The sequence below is a fragment of the Canis lupus genome, chromosome 24 (genome assembly GCF_011100685.1).
Source record: "Canis lupus familiaris isolate Mischka breed German Shepherd chromosome 24, alternate assembly UU_Cfam_GSD_1.0, whole genome shotgun sequence".
Classification (NCBI taxonomy): domain Eukaryota; kingdom Metazoa; phylum Chordata; class Mammalia; order Carnivora; family Canidae; genus Canis; species Canis lupus.
The window spans coordinates 29,858,050-29,880,817 of record NC_049245.1 but is presented as its reverse complement, the minus strand read 5'-3'; the positions used below and the strand labels follow the sequence as shown (position 1 = coordinate 29,880,817).

At 40.3% G+C, this 22,768-nt stretch overlaps 1 protein-coding gene and 1 long non-coding RNA gene across 8 annotated transcripts in view; one reads left to right on the top strand and one right to left on the bottom strand.

Annotated features, from left to right (window-relative positions):
• Positions 1-22,768, top strand: part of ZHX3 (zinc fingers and homeoboxes 3) — a 125,149-nt gene that overhangs the window by 36,352 nt on the left and 66,029 nt on the right. For 3 of the 7 annotated variants that reach the window (XR_005377860.1, XR_005377859.1, XM_038572319.1), the window contains exon 1: positions 21,066-21,145. The exons of the other annotated variants lie outside the window; for them this stretch is intronic. The gene's annotated coding sequence lies outside the window, so the exon portion shown is untranslated. Of the gene's footprint in view, positions 1-21,065; positions 21,146-22,768 lie in introns of those variants that run through there. 7 annotated transcript variants of the gene reach the window in all.
• On the bottom strand, positions 15,922-21,981 carry LOC111092095. The gene is made up of 4 exons (XR_005377862.1): positions 21,848-21,981; positions 21,050-21,157; positions 17,748-17,832; positions 15,922-16,295 (listed from the first exon to the last, which is right to left on the bottom strand). It is a non-coding gene; the product is annotated as an uncharacterized LOC111092095 (long non-coding RNA).

The window sequence follows — 22,768 nt, the reverse complement described above, 5'->3', positions numbered from 1 at the left end:
AGAGGCTTTTATGCACCAGACTTAGGATGGGAGCTGGTGACCAAGGCCAAAGGAGAGAGGGCTGAGAGAGGCATTTACTGGGTGGGAGGTGAATTTGGAGTGTGTATGTTTTCTTGTGTGCAGACTGGTGGCGGGGGCTCTGCGAAGCATGAGGCAGGCCCTGGGTAGTGCTAGGGCAGAACAGACAGGCAGCTCCTCCTGCCTTGATGGACAGAGCATAGGAAGGGCTAGAACTGGTTCCTGGGAAAGGCCAGAGCTGCAAAGGTGGAAGAGAAGTCCCCAGGTCGGGACATAGGCAGGACAACTGGGGTGTTTATATACCTTCGGAGACGAGCTTCCTAACAGTTGGGGAGGCAGATACTCTACCTTTTTCAAGATGAGAAGATTGATGAGGTGACGCCTTGACAGAAGTCACACAACTAATAGGCATCAGAGAAAGGAGCTGGGACTTGAGTCTCTGACATCAAAGGAGAGCCAGGAAGCACCCCAGCCTCACCCCAGAGCTGGAAAAGCTGGACTCTGTGGTTGGTTGGAGGTGAAACCCTGGGCATGGGGTAGAGGAGGACCTCTGTGGTGGCTGCTTCTGTTATGAGTGACTCACCTTTTGGCTGCTTCAGTTGGAGGAGGGCAGACGAGGCAGGGGCATTCCAGGCAGAAGGAGCAGCCTGAGTGAAGATCCTGAGGTTGAACTGTGCTTACAGACGGGGTTTGGGGACTGGAAGGAGGCCGGGTTGGTCCATGGTGAGCAGCAGGGGAATGTGCATGTGAAGGTGCCAGAGAGGAAAATGGGCCCCACATCACACAAGAATATCAGGCCACGGCAAGGAGTTAAGGCTTTATTCTAAGGGCAGTGGGAAACCATTGTACATTTTGAGCAAGAGGGCAGAATGGTCCAATTTAGAGTTTAAAAAAGACTACTGTGGCTGTTGTGGAGAATGAGTGGCGGGGAGGCCATGGTACATATTGAATGTAGTGGGTGAGGGAAGAGGAGGAATTTAGTGGAAGTGAGTCTGGAGCTCCAAGCAGAGGTTCAGGCTGGTAAAGAAAATTGGATCCTGTATTTCCTGTTAGCTCACTCCCTGTTCTTAGCCAAGTTTCCTGCAAGTAGCCTTATCCAGTGTCTACTTCCTTCCCTCATCCACTCAACCTCTGTGCTCTGGCTCTGTCACTGCCACTTCCCTGAAATGTCTTGGGCAAAGGGCACGGCCCTTTATGGTTAACCAAGTCTTAGCCTTTAGGTCTTGTCTGACTTGATTTGCATCCAGTCACATCATGAGCTGTTCTGCCTTGGAATGTCCTTCTCCTTAGCCCCTTGTGGCCCCTTTGCTGTCGCCCGACTCCTCAGCCCAGCCCTGATGTGCTAGCATTCCCCAGGCTCTGACCTTGGTCTTCCTGGGTTTCCTCTATGCTGCTCTGAATAGAGAGAGCTCTGCCCCTTTTCATTGCACCAATGCCTCCTTGCTTTTCTAGCTTCATCTCACGTGTCCCCTTCTCCAGGAAGCCTTCCTTGACCTCTCAGTCTGGGTTAGGTGCCACTTCTCCTTTTCTATTTATTCTGGAGCATAAAGTCGATGTGATAGCACTTAGCACCCTGCTTATTTGTATCCCCAGTCTAATTGTGCTTCAAAAGGGTAGGATTACAACTAAAGGCCCTGTGATCTAGGACAAAGATTGCTTTCTGCAGTTTAGGTGAAAGCCACACTTTGTAATGAAGGCATCTACACCTGATAGTGTGTCCTTTAGTAGAGCAGTCATTTCTCACTGGGTCTGAGGGCTGTGAATTCTGGAATAATATCTTCTGTGAACAGAAGGAATTAACTCAGAAGAATTAGTCATTGTTTCTATCTTCTGAAAGGAAAAGAAATCTGAGAATTTAAGAATATGAATTGCTTCAGAAGAGCTTCCAAAGACCTGCACTGTCTGGAAATTTGGTTCCCCACACCCTCGCTCCTGCTTCCAAAAACTTGTAATATGTGCCTCGTAGTTTGTGATTCCACAGTTCTGGGTTCAGAATGTGGTGATGAGCACTAAAGTTCCCTAGGCTGAATTGTGGTACCCTTCAAAGGTGGCAACCAGCATGAATGAAAGACCAGCTCCTGCCTTGATCCCCTCCCTCCTGCCAATCAGCTGACCGTGTGAGTGAGAAAGAGATGGATAGAGACAGCAGTGTATACTCAGGCATGCAAGGCCCAGCTCTGTGGTTTCAGCAAGGTGGTTAAGACCATGAAACTCTTGTCTCCTCCAAAGGACCTCTTCTCCTCTCCTGAGTTCTTTTTGTCTTTCTCTCCTGTTCCAAACCTACCCTATCCTTTTTTTTTTTTTTTTTTTGGCAGGTGGAACAAAGAAAATAAATGTTGAATCACTTTTTTTCCCCCCAGTGGCTTGATTTTTAGAATCTTGCTTGATTTTTTTCAATGTTCAGTTTTCTGAGCCTGACTTGAGCAAAAAGCAGAGATGCCTTTGACTGTGACCCTTGGTTTGATTACTCAAAAATATGCTACAGGTTGTACTTGTGCCTTGTTGATGTAGTGTGGAGCAGATTTGTTTGTAAGAAAAAACACTGTGGGGTTGTTATTTGGTTTTAAACTGTAGACATCTCTCAAATGAGACTGCCAAAGTATATTGAATAGTGGACTGAATTTGAGCCCCCAGCTTACTCTCACAAGGGTTTCTCATTATTAGGATGAGCAATGCTTACGCATGAGCCACGCTATATTGATTCTGGGTGTGTTTACTTCTGGTGTCCAAACAAGACATTAGGATTGCATACTCAGATAGGAAGTGACGTGAGGTTTTCCAGTATGCCCACTGGTGAGATGCCAACTCCCCTTCTCATGTGGGGGTCTTATCTTCTCTGTTAGCCTAAGAACATTCCTCCTCATAGGAAACTATAATCTGTTTTATGACCTTTGACTCATTGGATTTACTTCGTTTTTTCCACTGTATACAACATATACAACCCTTCAAATACATGAAGACTGGTATCATCGCTTTCATCCCCCAGGCCTTTCCCCTCTAGACTATGGATCGCTAGTTTTTTTGGAATGGTCTTTATTCCACATGATGTGATTCTAGTAGATCATTGCAAGGTTTTATTAGCTCAATCTCTTGTTGAATTTACTCTTAGCTGAAACCCACCTGAATAGAAGTTCTGAAATGTCTATTTAATGGATTCTTTTTATCTTAGTGATCTTAATGGGTAAAGCATTTTGCTACATTTGGTAATATTGTAATATGTTTTCCTCTAAAAGAAAATAGGCTTTTATGTCTGGGATGTAGGTACAATACCAGTAAGGCCACAGAAGTTGATTTCTAGCTACAGAAGAGGTAAGCAACTTCATTTGGGTTTAATAGAAGTGAGCATTGGCTGAGTCCTCATAGCATGCCAGCCACTGCACCAGCGACTGCTACATATATCATTCATTTAGTTTAACACAGCAACCCTGGTTGATAAAGATCACTAATACTAGATGCTGTTACAGACCTCATGTTAATGATGAAGAAACTGAGGCTTAGAAAAGTTGAGACTCGTCCAATTTTCCCATGTTTCATTGTGACCCAGATCTTGAGCTTAAATACTCTACTTAATACACTACTAAACTGCTTCTCTAGCACCTTTTTGCTGGGTAAAGCTCTGTGTACAGCACCTTTCTCTTGTGTCTCATATTTAGCTCTCTGGTTTCTTAAAGTGTAAATTTTGAAAATAAAGAATTGAATTGTTCTTTGCAGCTCACTAGGGCCCTTAGAAGAGTGTTCTACCTCAGTAGAACTGAGGTCCTTAGTTGTCTGTAGGTCTCCAGACCCAGTAAAAAGAGATTAAACCTCTAAGAGTTCTTTGGTCTTAGGTGGTCTCTGGTGCCCCTCCAGACCCCATATGACCATCTTAAACCAGTCAAACTCTAGTGCCATCATGGTGGGCTAGGACTAAACCTTTTATTTGCCTTTGGGCAACTGGCAAGCACAGACCAAATGGGAGAGAGTATGGCTGTTGTAGTTCGACTGGCAGGCAGATACCTGTATTCAGTCCTGGCTCTGCCTCATACACCCTCTCTGGGCCTGTGTCCTCATTTCCTGGGACTTGGGAGAGAGAGAAAGGCATGAGGATGGGGCGGGAGCTGGTTCCTTTGTGTTCTTTTTCCACTCTTTCAGAGGTTAAAATAGCTCTTTTGGTATTGGAGATTCAGTTCTTTCTTGTGCCCTGTTTCCCAACTCCACACTTGAAACAGTGGCACAGTTGGAAGGATGGGACTTTGGGAGGCTACTCTTTCCCCCAGCCCTCAAGAGATTGGTGACTTGGACACCATTATTAACTTGGGATCAGACTGGGATCATTAACTGTTTGGACTGAGGAATTGAAATATGAGTCTACCTAAAACTTCTTCCCCAATTCATAGGGCCCCAATGGTTCAGGGATTGATGGTTTGTGTCTGTGGTCTATAGGTATGTGTAGTGGAAGGTGGAGAAAAAAGTATTAGGTAAGCATCTCTTGAACATCACCATGTGCTAGGGACTTTCTCATGTTACAATCACCTTTTGGGGTAAGTAGTATTATTTCTGTGTTATAGATGTGGAAAATTTGAACCCAAATCTCTTGGCTGTAAGTCAGCTCAGTCCTGGTGATCCCTGTGGTGACAGATGGTAGCCAGATATCCTTCACATCTGACTGCCTGCTGCCCACTCCAGAAAGCCACAGTTCATAGCATTGCTGGGAGAACACGGGAGGACTGTAAAAGAAGTGCTGTATATTTTTTTTTCTTCACATCTGTGAACTTGAAGAGAAGGGGAAAAAGGAGGAAAAAAACTCAACTTGGCATGAATCATGCTAAGTGAGATCAAATAAGGTGAAAAGCAAAATAGAATCCAGAAATTTAGTTTTGCTTTTACTCAAAGTTCACAGGCGGCTGCTGTACAAAGTCCTTTTTACTTGTCACAACTTTGAGTATTTTTCATAACATGAACCTCATTATCTTTTATTTGTTTATGAACTTAAATAGCTTTATAAAACACAAAGGATGTGTCACCTTTGTTATTTCATTTCTTGCTAATGTATAAATTATTACTACTATTTTTAAAGATTTATTTATTTCAGGGTACCTGGATGGATCAGTTGGTTAAGTGTCTGCCTTTGGCTCAGGTCATGGTCCCAGAGTCCTGGAATCAAGCCCCACGTTGGGCTCTTTGCTCAGCGAGAAGCTGGCTTTTCCCTCTATTCCCCACTTGTGCTCTCTGTCCCCCCCCCCCTCTCAAATCCTTTATTTCAGTGAGAGAGAGGTAGACAGACAGCACGTGTGCAGTGAGGAGAGGCAGAAGGAGAGGGAGAGAAACTCAAGCAGACTCTCCCCTGAGCGCAGAGCCCGGATCAGACCTGAGCTGAAACCACCAAGAGTCACTTAACCGACTGTGCCAGCCACCCAGGCACCCCTCATGTATAAATTATTACACTTAATAAGTTAAAATTCTTTCAATTCCTGATACATTCAGCATGTTTATTTTTTTTTGAATAGTCAACAGTGAAGTGGAAATTTTAAGTAAAAGAGGAATCCTAACACCCTAGAAAATAAACTTTAAAATTTTCTTTTTTTCCCTAGCTTTTGTTGCATCCATGCAAAAGGTTTATGTGGCTGAAATTATACAAGTTTACATTGTTTTCTTGTCATTATGAGTGTGTTTCTATGTTGCTGTATAATTTTCATAATTATTTATAATAGTTTATCAGTTTACCTTAAACATTCTCCTACTTGTTGTATATTATTATTTACCCTGTTTCATGTCATGGAATAGATTGGCAATTTTGTTGAATATTGGTTTAATATTTTTCTTTAAAAACATTGTTCATTTGCATCTTCATGCACTAGTTTCCCACCCTTCCCTCTTTTGTTCTTTCTGGCAGAGGAAAAGGAATTGTTGTTGTTATTATTTTTTTTTAGAATAATTTCTCAGAAGTGAGATGAGCAACTCCGAAGGTATATCAAAGAACATTAAACATGGTAGTTTTAGGGATTACTGAGAGAATCAAGATTACAATTAAAATGAGTCATTAAGCAGAGATGTCACTTAAAATGTTAATGTGGGTTTTTATTAAAGCCTAGGTTTTAAAGATTATTACTAAAGGAGAAATTAAGTATCATTGATGTTTACATATAAAATTTAGCTGAAACCCTAAGTTGTAATTAGGCTTTTTTAAAAAAATTGTTCTTGGCTAAATTGAATGCAGCATAATTCTGAACAGATCTTGTGTTTGATTAATGATGTTGGTCCCAGTTATCCTGCAGCTCTGGAATATTAGTGTTGGCCTGGCAGTCCCCTGGGCTCTTCCCTGGGAGTGGTCATCTCCTCCCTGGCCCACTCTGCTCAGTTACTTTTGTGTGTGCACTCCTTCACAAAGCTGGAGCCCTTTGGCCAGAAGGGCGTCCTTGTATGGTGCCATTGCCCTTCCACTTGCCTTTCATGAGCCATAGTTCTGCTTTCTCAAGCAACAGTCACGTTTCTTCTACTGGTCTGAAAACTTGAGAAAATCAGATATTGGTTCTGGTGTTTGCTCTCTGTGTCCTTAGCTCTTGGCATAGTTCCTGGCACATAGCAGATGCTCAAAAACACATTTGCAGAATGAAATGTCTCGAGACAGTCTTTCAAATGTATGAATATAACAGTGATATCCCCACCTAATCACCTCTGCTTCAGGTTTAATATCCTCCAGTTCAGCCATTCCCCATGATAGAATTTCTAGAGCCTTTCCCCTTGTCCGTTGCTCACCATTGTCTGTGGCCACAGTTTGCTGTCAGTTATTCTGTTAGAATATGTGGCCAGATTGGCAGGCAGTTCTCCAGAAGTAGTCTGATTTGCAGTAATACATTCAAGTGAGCATTACTCCCCCCCCCCCCGCCCCTCCCCCGAAAATCCTTAGTTGTTTGTATCTTTTCATGTGATCTGCTGTCAAGCCTGGTTTCTTCTGAGAGGTGCTTGTGCAGTTGAGTGTTTCCTTTTAGATTAGTGTCAGTTGGGATTTGATGAGGGCTCTTCAATGTCCTCATGTGAGTCATCAGTAAAAATGAGGAACAGGGGTGGCCCACGGAAGTGCTCTGTGGAAACCTCCCTTCAAATTGACAGTAATCCCCTAATCCAAGGCTTTTCAAACTGTGGTGTGCATACAGATTATATGGGAATTTGGTTAAAATGCAGATTCTGATTCAATAGGTCCTTGTGCAACCTGAGAGTCCATCATTCTAATAAGTTCCAAGGTGATGCTAATGCTGAGTCTATCAAGTCATACTTGAGTAGCAAGGCAAGGTTTTTGGAGTTGTTCATGAAAACAAATCCCTTACTGTGTAGATCACTGTGTTGTACCCATCAGAGCCTTAACTGATACTCTCTGATTGCAGTTACTTGAGCTCATACCCAGAGGTTCATCTCCTACCTCACTAGGTAAGGAAAATAAGAGTAGTGCTATTTTGCCGGCTTCCAGGTGGTTGTATGCCTCTCCCTGCATGTTTAATTGGACTCTTACTTCCAGCGTATCCAACATATTTAGTATCTTTTCAAGTTTCTTGTTATCTGGACATTTGATAAAGTGATCATGTATACTGAACACATTTTTAAAATTATTTATCTGGCATACTTTCGTATACCAGAAAGTTACCCAAAGAGAAACTAAATAGATAGATAGTTTTTAAAATGTTGGTGAGAAAGTATAGTGTTACTGATAAAATTCTTTTATAAGAAATATTATGGAGCATCCAATTTTTTTTAGCTCTATTGGAATTTGGAGAAAATGGATGCATTGTTGAAATTACATTCCTGAACTGAAAGATACTCATGCAGCTGGCAGCCCTTCAGTAATAGATTAGCAAGTGAGTTCTGTAGAACTCAGGTTGAGGAGGTCATGAGCATCTGATCCCCCTTTTCTCCAAGGTTTTAATCTCCAAGCTTAGGGGATGGGTGCTTTTCTTTCGCCTTTTACACAAAGCAGAAAACACTATGTCCAAGACTTTTTGGGGGGCATAAAGAGATGATTATTATGTCAAAATTTGGATGACAAAGGCATTTACACTTATTTTGTAGAGCTCAATGTGATCTCAGTAGGGTGTGTCTCTGTGTTAGAGATTCCCTCTTTGTGAGATAGGCTCATATTTCCTCAAAGCTGTAGGATGAATGGAAAGAAGTATTCTGCTAATGTTCTTGAAAGAAAAGTTTTGCTTTGAATCATTCCACAGGTTAAGGTGGTGTGTAGAAACTGACTAGCGTTTCTAAGCAGTCCTAAGCAGACTTTTGGGATATCAGAGGATATGATATTACCTTTCAAAGTGCATTTGACCCAGTGCCCTAGTCATGGCAATTTAGAGCTTGATTGTTGCAATTATCACAATGCACATACACACACTCTTACATTGTACCTGTATAGACCATCTTTTCTTTTTGTTTTGAATATAGTAGGTGTGGCCTCCACCCTGAAAAGTATTCTGTTCACTGAATATCCAAAAAATGCCCCTCTCCCTGCACTCTCAAAGCCCTTAAGCCCCAAGTTCATCATTTAAGCATACGGGGGACAGGTTAGGAGTGACATGTTGCTGTTGTAGTTTACCCATGAATTTCCTCCCTTTCCACAACGATGTGTTTTTTTTCTTTAATGATTTTATTTATTCACGAGAGAGAGAAAGAGGCAGAGACACAGGCAGAGGGAGAAGCAGGCTCCCTGCAAGGAGCCAGATGTGGGACTCGATCCCAGGATCCTGGGATCATGACCTGAGCCAAAGGCAGACGCTCAACCACTGAGCCACCCAGGTGCCCCACAATGATAGTTTTCTATGATAAACCAGATTTCTTCCATCTGCTCATTTGCAAGCACATTGCAGCAGCAATCATGCTTTCTCTTTAACATTTTTTTTCATTATAGTATTTTTCAAGTATGTATTATAAACCTCTATGAACTCATTACATAATCTTGACAATATCAACATCTTTTTTTTTTTAATATCAACATCTTACAATCTAGTTTCATTTATTCCCCATCCTTCTTCATCCTCTTCCCTACCCACCACCGTACACCCACCTCTCTCTTCTGGTCTTTTAGAGCAAATTCCAGATATCTTATCATTTTACCTGTAATACTTCAGTATGTAAGTTAACAGAGAAATAATTTTTTACAACCTTTTCATTGAAGTATAACATACATAGGGAAAAATGAACATAAGTATAGAGGCTGGCGAATTTTCACAAGCTGAATGGATCTGTATAACCAGCACCTGGACCAAGAAGCAGAACATTACCAGTACTAAAGCAGTGGACTTTTCTGTGAATTTAATGTTAATCTCCAGTTTGTCCTTTGCTAAATATTCTGAACCTATTCTGGTGCATAATTGAAGCTTTTATGGTATGTTCATAATTTAATTAGGCAAATGTAATTAGGTTTTCATTTCAAATATATGAAACAGGTCCCTTTGCTTCTCTTTCTTTTCTTTCAAATGGGTCATCTTGAAACCCTCTTGTTCAAATGTTACCTTTGCCCGGAATGTGTTTGGACTTCTTATTACTAGTTTTTAGTTTATATGTGTCTTTTTTGCTAAAATTACAACTAGGATAGAGGTGAATATTTACATAAGAAATTTCCTTATTTGTTCAACAAACTTTTATTGACCACCTAGTATTTGTCAGACATACTGCTAAGCATCAGAAAAATAGCAGTGAACAAGTGAGACAGGGTCATTTCCCTGTGGCATTTGCAGCTTACGGGACAGAAAGCTTTCCCTAGTATCCTGGATCGTGTCAACAGTGTGACAGTACTAAATAACGCTGTTGAAACTGCTGAAAGGAAAATGCAGAATCTTCAGTGTTTTTACAGATATATCCAGTACTTTTATTGGTACAAATCAAGATCTTATCCTTGACATGTTACCCAAAGGAAGACAGACGTCTTCATGAATAAAACGATATGTACTGAGGGACACTCTGATCTGTAACAGTGCAGTGATGTAAGCAGCCCTTTAAATTCAAATTTGAAATAAAACAAGGAGCTCCTTTATTTCCTCTCTATTTGACTGTGACTTGGGAGCCACTCACTCATGAACTTGAAATCGGAAGCACAGTTACATTAAAGAACACAATTGAAACTAAGTTATTCACCAGTGGCCTGGTGATGATTGAAAATGGTTATATATTCAAGAATATTTGTTAGGTCCCATTATTTAGCATGTCCAAAAAATGAGTTGATTTCTTCTTACAGCTTCCCAAATATTTGTATCTATTCAACTTAATACCTTAATGTTAAAAAATTGCTAAGTAAAAAAAATTACTAAGTATATTTAAATAAAACTAGAGAGTCTTGAAATTCAAAGGGGCTTTAAGGATAATTTGGGATAGTCACCTTTACAGTGCAAAAATGCCCTCAGCCTATGCCCAGCACCTGTGGTGATGGAGATAGATTAGGGGTCAAGGGCATATAATATAAAGGAAGGAATTTGTTATAAGATAAGAGTGGTAATTACCTATGGAAAGCTTTTGGGCCCTCAGTAAGTACAGATTGGTTGGCTGGTTTTGTTTTGATCCAGGTAACATTCTGGCCAGCTATAACTTGTCTTCTACAGTCCGGTTTCTGCCTGTGGACATCTAATGTATCACCTTTTTGATAAACTTTGGCATTGGCTAGGGAAACATCCCAAGAACTTCTTAGTTTTCTAAGTTTGGGATTAACATTAAAGCATACAATTTTAACCATTTATTCATGTAACATATTTATTGTCTATTGTATGCCAGTCACTGTTCTAGGCAAAAGGGATGATAGGATTGAGCAAAAAGTCCCTATTACCATGGAAATTTCAAGTTCATGAATGAGTGGCTCTAAAGTTGCAGTCAGACATGAAATAAAGGAAATGGATAAGGTCTGAAGAAGATGATGATTTGGGGTTGGGACATGTTGAGCTTGGGAGGCAGTGGGCCATCCAAGAGCAGGTATCTCGTAGGCAGCCAGCTCTGTGCTTGAGAGAAAGCTGGCTTTGGGCATACAAGGTGGGATTTGAAGCAGTTGGAGCAGAGGAGGTGGGGCAAGGGAGGTGAGTGGTTTGAGAGCCGGAGATAGTCTAGGATGGCATAGTGCTTGGTGGCTTTTAAGAACCAAATAAATATTTTAGAATTCGTTTATTTGATCAACAACTGTAATCCTTTTAAAGTAATTATATAATAAACATTACTTATTCACTAATTGTATCATGAAGCAAGTACAGATTTCTCATTACTTTGGAGAAACTGTTTTCTGTTACAAAGTTTTGAGAAGTAGAGGTTTTATATAATGTTTCCTTTTTTTCTTTTTAGAATTATGTAATATGCTAAAATACACACACACACACGTAACAGCCAAAATACATGCAAGTATAGAGGGTAAAGTTTGTTCCTTTATCTCTCTCCTTACCCTTTTACCACCCAAGACTTTTTTCTATGACTTTCTGTATACTGTTCTCGAGCAGCTATGTTCTGAACAGTCTATCTTGGAGATTAGAGAATGCAATTGCTCATATTTATCTTTGATTTAGAGACCATTGATCAGTTAGAGTAATACTCCTTGATGGCCTACTCAGGGAATGTACTTGCCTTTGCCCTTAGTGGTGGGCAGTCTTTTATAGGAAGTCTTTCAACTGCATAGTTAGTGGATAGCTGAAGCTCCATATTATGGACTTTGGAAAGCACAGCTGGACAGATGCAGGTTGTGGGCAAGTCTCATTTCTGGGATATTAGAAAATCACCATCCACATAGAGATGGGACATCTAAAGAGTTGTGAAGTATCTTTGGTGATGCACTGAATTTTGAGTGTTATTACTTGTACTAGTCAAGGGTTGATCAAAATAATTATCTTGTGAAAAGTAGTCACAAGGCACTATACATTTAATTAGATTTCTTGTTTCCTCAGTTTTACTGAGGAAATGGACCTCGATTTCTAGAGTTGACGTTCAGCTACCAACTTAGGGGTGGACCTCATTAGAAGCTTGGGGGGCCTAATTGTGCCTACTGACCTCTAAGGCATTGACCCTACAGTGTTAAATATGCATAAAAATATGTGCTTGAGGAAGATTGTTACTTGTTAGGGAAGATGAGAGAGAAATTATGTGTTTGCCCTTGGTGTTTGCAGCATATCACTGGATCTAGAATTTAAATGAAAAAATAGTCCAGAGCAAAAGCACCAAAAGAGTATTTTGTATTTTTTGACAACTTGCTGATTTCTGGTCTTCCTCATTTTGGTAAAATGGTACCTTTAAGAATTTAGTTGTTTAAAAAAAAAAAAAAAAACTTAGTTGTTGGGATACCTGGGTGGCTCGTCAGTTAAGCATCTGCTTTCGGCTCAGGTCATAATCTCAGGGTCCTGGGGTCTCAAGCCCTGAGCATCCTGTTCAATGGGGAGCCTGCTTCTCCCTCTCTCCTTCTGCCTGCCCTGCATTCGTGCTCTCTCTTGCTCTCTCTCTGCTCTCTCAAATAATAAATAAAATCTTAAAAAAAAAAAGAATTTAGTTTTTAAAGTCCTAAACCTGGTAGTTATCCTTACAGCTCCATCCTTCATGCCCACTCTACTAGAAGGCCTTCTGATCCTGCTTCCAACATAGAAAACCCGTCACAGAGAGAGAGAGAGAGAGAGGCAGAGACACAGGCAGAGGGAGAAGCAGGCTCCATGCACCGGGAGCCCGACGTGGGATTCGATCCCGGGTCTCCAGGATCGTGCCCTGGGCCAAAGGCAGGCGCCAAACCGCTGCGCCACCCAGGGATCCCTCACCCAAGACTTCTGCAGTTACCTTGTGCCTTCTCTTTCAGCTTCCACTCTTGCTTCTCCTCCATTTCATTCCACACCCATTTCACCTATCCTTTACTGCTCCGCCCCCTACCCCATGGCAACCACCAATCTATTCTCTATGAGCTGCTTTTTTTTTTTTAATATTCCACATATAAATGGGATTCCTGTCACATCTAAGTGTCTTTGCCTGTCTGAGTTATTTCACTTAGCAGAATGCCTTTGCAGTCCATGCATGTTGTCTCAAATGGCAGGATTTCCTTCTTTTTTATGGTTGAAAAATATCTCACTGTGTGTATATACACGAGATTTTCTTTATCCACTCATCCATCAGTGAACACTTAAATTGTTTCCATATCTTGTCTATTGTGAATAATGCTGCAGTGAACATGGCAGGGTAGATATCTTTTGTGAGTTAGTGTTTTTGTTTTCTCCAGATAAATATACAGAAGTACAATTGTTGGATTATATGGTAGTTCTATTTTTAATTTTTTGAGGAACCCCCATACTATTTCCTTAGTGGCTGCACCAAATTACATTCCCACCCATAGTACATAGAGTTCCCTTTTCTCCACATCACCACTTATTTCTTGCTTTTTAAATAATAACCATTATAACAGATGTGAGGTGATATCTCATTTCCTCAATAATTATTGATATTGAGTATCTTTTCACAAGCCTATTGGCTATGTGTATATCAGTTTTTTTTAATTCATGAGAGTGAGAGAGAGAGAGAGGCAGAGAGAAAGGCAGCCTCCATGCAGGGAGCCCGATGTGGGACTCCATCCCGGGTCTCCAGGATCACATCCAGGGCCAAAGGTGGCGCTAAACTGCTGAGCCACCCGGGCTGCCCATCAATTGGTATTTTTAAAAAAGGTTTTATTTATTTATTTGAAAGATTGAGAGAGAGAGAGAGAGAGAGAGAGAGCATGCACACACACAAGCCGGGGGGGGGGGGCGGTGCAGAGGGAGAGAGACCAGCAGATTCCATGCTGAGCGGGGAGCCCAATGTGGGGTTTGATCCTAGAGATCCTGACCTTAGCCACCTAGGCACCCTTTAATTGGTATATTTTAAAAGCACCACAGATGATTCTGATGTGTGGCTTTGGTTGGGAACTCTGGTTGGGTGATTAGAGTAGCAACTGTAGTAGGTTCCCCCAGCATAGGTGGAAATTGTTCTAGGAGTAAATTCAGAGTACAAAAACTCTAGTCCTGCTCGGTGGCTGGGATATTGCTCAGGGTTCTAAGGGGGTGTATGTGTTGTCATTTGTGGTGCTATTTCTTCAGTCTCCAGTCCTAGCCCTTAGGTGGGTGGTCCCCTACTGCCGATCCCCATCTTTATTCTAGAGAGCTCTTCTCATAACTTAGCCTTCCTGAGAGCCCTGGGGGATACAGCTTTTCTATGGATCTTTATTCTCCTACCAATCCCTGGCCCACTTCCACTTCCACATGCAGCTTCTACTGTCTCTGAATTTGGGTTTGCTTCCCCCCCCCCCCCCCCCCCGCAGTTCTCTTGGGCACACTCACATTTTTGGAAGTCTTTTGCTCAGTTTCAGTTGCAGGTTCCTCTAGTGGTTAGCACTGTTACTATTCAGTTCTGATGGCTTGAGGGGGTGAGCAGAATTCCTTATGGTTCTCCTGATGGCATGTTTCCAGTTTATCCTGTGCTCTGTGGACTTATTCGTCTCTTATATTTTTATAACGTATACTCTTACTGTTACAAATATATAGTCTTTTATATTGTCATTTTAAGGAAGGGGAGAAGTATGTTCTAATGCTTCATTATTTGTCATGAACCAGAAGTCCCCAAACACTTTTTGGTTACCTCTGAAAAGTGTCAGATATACAAAGGATTAAGCAGACTCTTCAGAGATGGGGAGCTATAGTGGTTTCACCAAATGAAAAATGACTTTATTCCGTTAGTGAAAAATGCATTTAAAGTCACAAGATGCCATTTTCACATATCAAATTAGCAAGGTGTGTTGAGGGAGTAGGTGTGGTGGGGGAGAGCTTATGAGGGATGGGAGGTATGTATAAAAGAGAATTTAATCCCAGCAAGGGTGTGGGAGTATGGACATTCTTATATACTGTTTGTGGAATGCAAATTGATACAATTCTTAATGTGGTTTGGCAATATGGGCCTTAAAAATGTTCATACTTTTGGGTGCCTTGATGGCTTAGTTAAGCATCTGACTATCTCAGCTCAAGTCTTGATCTCAAGATCATGAGTTCAAGCCCAGCATGGAGCCTACTTAAAAAGTCCATACTTTTTTTTTTTTAAGGTTTTATTTATTTATTTATTTATTTATTTATTATTCATTCATTCATTCATTCATTCATTCATTCATGAAAGACAGAGAGAGAGAGGAGGGGGGGGTAGGCAGAGACACAGGCAGAGGGAGAAGCAGGCTCCATGCAGGGAGCCTGACATGGGACTCAATTCCCAGACTCCAGGATCACACCCTAGACCGAAGGCAGACGCTAAACCGCTGAGCCACCTAGAGATTCCCAAAAGTTCATACTTTTTAACCCAGGGATTTAAATGCTATCTATCCCAAGGAAACCTATGGAGAAATGTTTATCCCCACATTATAAAGTAAATAAAAACAAAACCACAATGAACATATTCAAGTGCCTGACACAGAGCAGTTGTTAAATTATGTACATCTGTGCAGCTAACAAAATTCTACAAACAAAATGAAGTTAACAAAAATAAGCATTTAGATTTTAATGACATAGGGAAGATGTTTATGTGGTTTTTAAGGATGCTAAATGAAAAAATAGATATACTCTAGAATAGATTTATCTAGAATATCAATTCTATAAGAAAATGTACAAAGAGAAGTAAACAGTAACAGTAATTGTTTTTAAAATTTGGATTAAAAAAATAAAAAATAAAATTTGGATTATATGAAGTTCCCCCCTATATTCTTACATTCTTTTGTATTTTCCACATTTTTACAGTAAGTATAATAAGGAAAATTTTTTAAAAAATACTTTATTTATTTATTCATGAGTGACACAGAGAGAGAGGCAGAGACACAGGCAGAGGGAGAAGCAAGCTCCACACAGGGAGCCCGATACGGGACTCGATTTCCGGAACTCCAGGATCATGCCTTGGGCCAAAGGCAGGCGCTAAACCGCTGAGCCACCCAGGGATCCCCAATTTCTATAGTACTTTAAAGAGATTTATCTTTGTCTAAAGTATGTTTGAGCCCTTCAAATATCTTCTTATATGGTCAGCCACATAAGTGCAACATGATGGAAAACTGTTTTTTGCCATTTTTTATGAAGACTTTTTTGAGCTTTTTTATTTCTAAAAATTGAGATACCACTGACATATAGCAAAATGTACAGATTTTAAATGTATAGTCCAGTAAGTTTTGATGAATGTTTATACCTGCATGAATACCACCCCAATCAATGTGTAGATCCTTTTTGTCACTACTGCTGCCTTGTCAGTCTTCATCATCCAGAGGGAATCTGTATTCTGATCTTTACCACCATAGGTTAATTTCATTTTTTCTAGAACTGCATATAAATAGAATGATATCATATATTCTTTATGTAGAGCTTCTTTTGCTTAACATGATTTTGAGATTTCATCCATATAGTGCAATGGATTCTTTCTTTTTTGTTGCTGGGTGGTATTGTATTGTGTGAATACCACAATTTGTTTATCCATGCTCGTGTTTACAGATGTGTAGGATGTGTCCAGGTTTGGGCTATCTTAGAATCAGGGGTGGCTTTGTAGCTGTGTTATAAGCCCAAGCATGCCACCCTGCTTCTCTTTTCCTGTCTAGCATGCTTGCAGATGAGGCATTTGCCCTGCAGTCAAGGGCTTGTTTCTAGGAGCTTGTAACTAAGACCACCACAGAGAGGGCACAGAGCAAAACTAAAGCGGCCAGACAAGTCCAACGCAGATGCCTCAGGAGTTCAGCTCCTGGGCACAGAATGGCAGGCCTGTAGATGAACTGAAAGCTCCTTTTACAGGGCGGGAGACAAAGCTAAGCAGTGAAAGAGCTCAGGGTATCCAATCAGGGACCGAGAAAGCCCCTACTACTTGGAGACCAAATCACAGCAGCTGTTTGAGGTTACTCAGAATGCTGAGCATTGATCACACCGAGAGTGGGGCGGGGTGCTTCCTCACCCCAGCTGGCCCAGCAGCAAGTATTACCCGAGTGCCCATCTGGGCTCCCTTCTGCTGGGGCTTCTGGGGTAAGGAGCTCCAGCAGGACTTGAAGCACTTGCTCTGCAGCCTCTGACTGCTCTTCCAATATGAGCTGTGTAAAAAACCCACGACCTCTTGGAGGTACGTGATCTGATAACTAGAAGAAAAACCTCCTCCCTAGGCTCAAGTGACTATCATACATGCAGGTATTCAGTCCATTGCCCAAGAACAGGAATTATGAGTTCTAGGTTTAAGAGGTCCAGGATATGTATTCCTGGGACAGAATAGGGCACAGCACCCCCTCCTCTAATCTCCTTGCTTGTGGAGTTCATTTCCCTCTGTGCTGTCACCAACCAAGGGGGAATATGGCCTTTATCTCATTTCCTTGGTCAAATGCCCCTTTATTACTACATCTGTCTCTTGAATCTTAACACCCAGTTCAGGTTAACTGAGTGTAAATAGAGCTGAGGAAATGTGGAGGGAGAAGTACTGCTATTCAGTTAGCTTGTTGAAAACACTCTTAGAGGATGGGATATTGTGGGGGCCCTCATTAGGCAGTGGCAGGACCATGGGAGAGGTGCCCTCCACCTGCCATGCTGTAGAAGAATTTATGGCAAAACTCTTGCCATGAAAGGTGTGTAGATCACGGATGTTATACTGACCAGCTTTGCTGGTAACTGTGCTAAAAGAGCCATCTGACGCTTGGTAGCAGGCCCAGCCAGCAAGGAGTCCACTCCCTGTACACTCTAGGCCAGCTCTCCCCCCTCCCTGGACTGTTGTCTATCTGTTCCCTCGTTGTGTCAGGTACTTACCTGATTATCTTCTGCCCCTCATTTCTTGTTAGGTCTGGTTTTTTTCCTTGTCTCCGTTTTCCTTGCTCTCTTCAACTTAAACTTTCTGGTTAAAAAACAAAACAGATATCAGACTTTCTAACTTTGCATTAACTGACATTCCCTGCCAAGGCACCGCCTCTGAGCACCTGCCAGAAGATTTTTTTTTTTTTTTTTTTTTTTGCCTTTGGTTTCATTATAGATGACAAAACATGGAGTTAGGTGTCTTTTCCCCAGGATTTGGTTGCTAGTTGTCTATTTCAAAACCAGACAGTATTTTCTGATTGAAGTTATTTATAAGCAGTTTGATTCTTAAAACTCTTTTTGATGTTACTGGAATCACTATGGACCATGAGTCCCATGTGACCCATATGTTGAGAAGAGGTGTAAATGGAAGCTTTGAAAAGTTGGCACCAAACATGGAAACTGAAGCGACCACTGCCCATCAGACTAATAATCTACTGGTCTTAAGATGACTTTTACTTGTGGGGGATATATAATTTCCTTGAAAATTTCCTTTTTCTTAGAAAAAGCCAGAGTAATTTTTCCTGGGTTATTAGGTTATCTGCAATTATAATTTTGATACAAGAACAAAGAACAGGGATGCCTGGGTGGCTCAGTCGGTTAAGTGTCTGCCTTTGGCTCAGGTCATGATTTGGGATCCTGGGATCAAGTCCCCACATTGGGCTCCTTGCTCAGCAAGGAGTCTGCTTCTCCCTCTACCTCTACCTCTCCCTACCCCTGGCTTGTACTCTCTCTCTCTCTCAAATAAATACAATCTTAAAAAAAAAAAAAAAAGAGCAAAGAACAGATTGTGCCCAGACCAAGTTACATTTATAACTTCAAACAATTATATTCTCATGGACTTTAGCAAAAAAAAATCTTAGAGAAAAGACTTTTGGAAAGTCTTTCTCCCCTCCCTACCAGTCTTTAGGCTCTAAATAACCAAGTATGTTTGAACACATTCTTTGGCAAAGTAGTTAATATTTCATAATCAATTTATGGGGGATTTGAACTATGTGGAAGAAAGTTCATGATACCATTCTGTGAAGTATATTAATGTATTTTTAAAAAAGATTTTATTAAAAAAAAGATTTTATTTATTTGAAAGAAAGAGCAAGAGTAGGAGCAGAGGAGAGGAGCAGAGGGAGACGGAGATGCAGACACCCTTCTGAGCAGGGAGCCTGATGTGGGGCTCCATTCCAGGACCCTGGGATCATGACCCAAGCCAAAGGTAGATGCTCAACCAACTGAGCCACCCAGGCACCCCTAAACAACTTATTCTTATCAGCGAACATACAAGGTTCCTGTGTATAAATTTCTCTACTAGGAACTGAAGATGATGAAAATTAATTTTAAATGAGGGAAGTGAAAATCATTGAGTTCTGGCCTTTTCTGTAGGCAAAAGCAAACAATAAGACCCTGAATAGTTGATACTGTGTCTCTGGAATATGAATATTGGGCTCTCCATGGCAAGTGTAAACTTCATATTTGTGACTTACTCCAGAGTGTTAGTAGATTACCATAGAGATACAGACAACTAAAGGAACTTACTGCATTACCTTATCAAGCATATTTTAAGATAAGTTAAAATTACATCATAGAATGGAAAGATATCCCATGTTCATGGATTGGAAGACTTGATATTATAAAGATGGCAGTACTACCCAAAGTGATCTATAGATTCAGTGCAATCTCTACCAAAATCCTGGCAGCCTTTTTTGCGGAGATGGAAAAGTTGATCCTAAAATTCATATGGAATTGCAAGGGGCTCTGACTAATCAAAAAATTCTTGTAAAAAAAGGATGACATTGGAAGAATCATACTTTTCAATTTTAAAAATCTACAATAATCAAAACAATGTGGTACTGGCATAAGGATAGACATAGAGATCAATGGAATGGAACTGAGAGTCCAGAAATAAACCCATCATCTATATTCAATTGAGTTTTGATGAGGGTACCAAGACTATTCAGCGGGGGAAAGAACAATCTCTTCAACAGTAGTGCTGGGACACCTAGATACTGACATGCTAAATAATAAAGTTGGATCTCAACCTTACACCATATACTAGAAGTAATTCAAAATGGATCAAAGACCTAATTGTAACAGCCAAAACTCTTAGAAGAAAACATAAGGGTAAATCTTCATGACCTTGGATTTGGTAATGGATTCTTAGAAATGACACCAAAAGCACAAGCAGCAAAAGAAAAAAAAAATAGCTAAATTGGATTGCATCAAAATTTAAAACTTTTGTGAATTAAAGGACACTATTAAGAAAGTGGCAAGAATATCTAGAGAATTGGAGAGAACATTTGCAAGTACTAGGGCCCTAGTATTTATAATATATTAAAAACTCATAACTCAACAACAGAAAGACAATCCAACTAAAGTATGGGCAAAGACTTGATTGGATAGTTCTCCAAAGAAAATATCAAAATGGCCAACACACCTCTGAAAAGATGTTCAACATCACTGGTCATTAGGGAAATGCAAATAAAAAAACGACAGTGAGGTACCACTTCATGCCTACAAGGATGGCTGTGATTAAAACAAACAAAAGAAATGTTGGTAAGGATGTGTAAAAATTGGAACCCTTATGCTTTGTTGGTGAGAATGTAAAATGGTGTAGCCACTGTGAAAAACAGTTTGGCAATTCCTCAAAAAGTTAAATATAGAATTACCATATTACCCAGCAGTTCTGCTTCTAGATATATACCCTAGGTAATTGAAGATATATATTCAAACAAATACTTGTACACAAATACTCATAGTAGCACTATTCACAGTAAGTAAAGGGTGAAAACACCCCAAATGTCCATCAGTGGAGGAATGAACAAAATGTGAAATATTCATACAATGGGATATTTTTCAGTCTTAAAAGAAGAATGAAGTACTGATAGATGTTATAATGTAGAAGAACCTCAAGACTTCATGCTAAGTAAATGAGGCAGACATAAAAGATCACCCATTGTGTGATTTACATTTGTATCAAATACCCAGAATAGGCAAATCCATAGGGACATAAAGCATATTGGTGGTTGCCAGGGGCTGGAGCAGGGGGATGGCAGTGACTACTTAATGAGTACAAGTTTTCATTGTGGTCTGACTGAAATATTTTGGAACTAGGTACAGGTGATGGTTGCAGAATACAGTAAATATACGAAATGCCAGTGAATTGCACACTTTAAAATGGTTGAGTTTATGTTATGTGAGTTTTTCAAAATTACATCATATAGCTTTTATGATCTCATAAATAACTCTGGCTTTGCTGTCATAGTTACCTTGTGACTGTTGGAACCCATGTGTTTGCAGGATTTGTACACTGGGAAAGTTCTTTCCAGCTGTGGGCAGGAAAACTAGAAGACAGATGATCCCAAGTGGGTTTCCTTCTAAAATAACAATTAAGAAATATAGTTTTGCTTTTTCATTTTTACCTGTAGAAACTGGTAAAACTCCTAGAATGGGCCCTGGGTTGTTTTAAAATGTGGTATGGACTAATGTTGGCTAGTTTCTTCACTTAGCTTGAAAAACTATGTTTAACTTTATATTATTTGGATATGGAACAGCTTTTGATTTTATGAAAATTAAGAGTAATTTTAAAAGAGGAGCACCTGGGTGGCTCAGTCAATTAAGTGTCTGCCTTTGGCTTGGGTCATTATCCTGGGGTCCTGGGATGGAGCCTGCATCCATCCTCCATTGGCTCCCTGCTCAGCGGGGTGTCTGCTTCTCCCTCTCCCTGTAGTCCACCCCCTGCTCCTGCTCCCATGTACACTTTCTCTGTCTCTCTCAAATAAAAAAAATCTTAAAGAATCTAAGCTATATATGTGTAATTGCAATAAGACTTTTCTAATGGTTTGCTGTGCTGCACTGCTAGAGATTTTTGTGACAATTTCTAAAATCATCAACCATCACATATACTTTTTATTGTCAGTGAATTTGGTATCAGGTATAAGAAAGGTCTGTTTTCAGATCAATCGAACAGATTGTGCAAAACCTAAAAATCTTAGTTTCTTATTTTTATCTTTATAACTTTTTTGTTTTTTAAAGGAAAGACTTTAGGTTAGATTCTGGCAAAATACCTGTCATTGAGAAGAGCTTCTCAGAAAGGTAGAAGTTCTTTGCCAATGATCATAAAGCTTTTCTTTATGATGAATTGTTGCTTCTGTTCTATAATTCTACTTCTGCCCCTGTGTTATTTGTAGGCTTGTTTCTCCAGCAAATGTATTTATGCTAATTATCTTGCACACCCCCACCTGACTCAAAATATGCCATCTAGGCTGAGAGGTTGTAGACATGAAGCAAACAAAGCTAACTGGTTTGAAGGATTGAACCTACAGTTTTTGACATCATTAGCATCATGTTCCACTCAATTGAACTAGAGTGTGAAAGAGCAAATGCCTTGCTTAAACAAAGGTTTTGCAATTTCAAAGTTAGAAGGGATCTGGTAAGCATTGCAAAGTATCTAGAATAAATATAATAAACTGAAGTTGTGGGTAAAATATTTGGCTTCTAATAATTATTGCTTCTGATTTCCACAAAATTAGGAAGATCTACTTCTTGTTATGTTCACTGTATAATGTTTTAAGAGATCAGTTTTTAAGTTGTGGAGAATTCAAAGTTAAATTTTTCAATAAGTTATTAGGAAAATTTTCCCACAAGAGCAAATTTAACTGGACATGGTGGTACTCTACCATGACAGCTATCAAGGTATACAGAGGAGGCCACCATTTACATGGGTTTCTGTTTGTCGAGGGACCCTGCCTTTGATTTTCCTTACTTAACCTTTCTGTGCCTTAGTTTCCTCACCTAAGCAATTAGAATGATAGAATCTACTGCATATGGGTGTTATCAAGATTGAATTAGTTAATGTAGTTAAAGCTCTTACAACAGTGCCTGATACAGAGTAAAAGCTTGAGATATTAACATTAAAGACCTAAGAATAGGGGATCCCTGGGTGGCTCAGTGGTTTGGTGCCTGCCTTTGGCCTAGGGCGCGATCCT